Raw genomic sequence first — 1,965 nt, 5'->3', positions numbered from 1 at the left:
TTGACTACATTTATTTCAGAAGCATTTTGGCTGTAGAGCAGTGTTTTCAATAAGTCTTGGAACACAAGGGAAGTTCCAGAAGACTGGAAGAAAGCTAATGTTGTGCCAATATTTCAAAAGAGTAAACGAGATGACCCGGGTAATTACAGGCCTCCCAGTCTGACATCAATACTCAGCAAGATAATGGAGCAGCTGATAAGGGTTTTGATTAATAAATAATTAAAGAAGTAATATAATTACTACCAATCAACATGGGTTAATGGAAAATAGATTCTGTCATACTAACTTTTTTTCATGAGATTGTAAGTTTGGTTGATAAAGGTAAAAGTGTTGATGCAGTATACTTAGATTTCTGACAGGCATTTGACTTTGTACCCGCATGACATTTTGATTAAAAAACTTGCAAGCTATACAATTAACATAGCACATATTAAATGGATTAAAAGCTGGCTAACTAATAGGTCTCAAAATGTAACTGTAAACAGGGATTCATCATTGAATGAGTGTGTTTCTAATGGTATCCCGCAGGAAACAGTTCTTGGCCCTACTTCATTTGACATTTTTATCAATGTCCTGGAAATCATCACTGATAAAGTTTGCAGATGACACAAAGATCAGGGGAGTGATACATAAAAAAAAGAGGACAGAACAACCTGGTACAGGGCGACCTGGATCACCTGGTAAGCGGTTGCAAGCAAACAATATGCATTTTAATACATCAATGTACATGTGTACATATAGGAACACAGAATATAGGTCATACTTACACAATGGGGATGCTGGGAAGTAATGACTCTGAAAAAGATTTGGGGGTCATGATATAATCAGCCGAACATAAGCTCCCAGTCTGACACTGTGACCAAAAGGGCTAATGTCATCCTTGAATGCATAAACAGGAATCTCAAGTAGCAGCAGAGAGGTTATTTTATCTCTGTATTTGGCACCGGTGCAACTGCTGCTGAAATATTGTGTCCAGTTCTGGTGCCCACTATTCAAGAAGGATATTGATAAATTGGAGAGAAGAGCATGAGAATGATTAAAGAATCAGAATACTTGCCTTATAGAAATTGAACCTAGGAGTTCAATCTATTTATCTTAACAAAGAGAAGATTAAGAGTCTATAAATCACAGTCTATACATACCTACATGGAGAACAAATATTTAATAATGAGCTCTTCAATCTAGCAGAGAAAGATATAACATGCTCCAATGGCTGGAAGATGAATCTAGACAAATTCAGACTGGAAATAAGGCATAGACTTTTAACAGTGAAAGTAATTAACCATTGGAACAACTTATCAAGCGAAGTGGTGGATTCTTCATCACTGATAATTTTTAAATCACAATTGGATGTTTTTCTAAAAAATAAGCTCCAGGAATTATTTTGGGAAGAAATTTTGGCCTGTGTTATGCAGAAGGTCAGACTAGATGACCACAATGGTTCTTTCTGGCCTTGGACTCCATAAAACTCAACATGTTTGACTCCTAAGATGGATGTTACAGTGAAGACTACTCACAAAGCTCTGAATGAGCAACAGAATTTCTTCATAAATCATATATCTGAATTGAGTTCAGCTTTATAAACATGAACTTTAAAGGCCTCATTTATTATGGAAACGATATTCTTTCAAAACCATAATCAGTTATCTATTGAGTTAACTGACAAAAGGCAATAGTGTTCTATCTTAACACTGAGCAGTACGAACTGAGCAGGCCCTTTAAAGTACTGTAATATGTTCCAGTATTGTCTGATCCCTAAAGAAAAGGCTAGAAAATCACACAGGTTTGTCTTGTGTGCCTCTCAATAACTCTGAGCCTTTGGGCCATCAGCTTCAATGGGATTGCCTGGGCTGCATATCAGGACAGTATCGGGCCTTAAATGTTTAGTTACATTTACCTTTAGCCAGGAACCAACTTTTCGTAGGAGTTTTAATCTTTAGGAGGATGCAGACACTGCATGTCTTT

The sequence above is a fragment of the Terrapene carolina genome, unplaced genomic scaffold (assembly GCF_002925995.2).
Source record: "Terrapene carolina triunguis isolate 2854851 unplaced genomic scaffold, T_m_triunguis-2.0 Scaffold95, whole genome shotgun sequence".
Lineage (NCBI taxonomy): Eukaryota > Metazoa > Chordata > Testudines > Emydidae > Terrapene > Terrapene triunguis.
Note: the sequence above shows the minus strand (reverse complement) of the source record.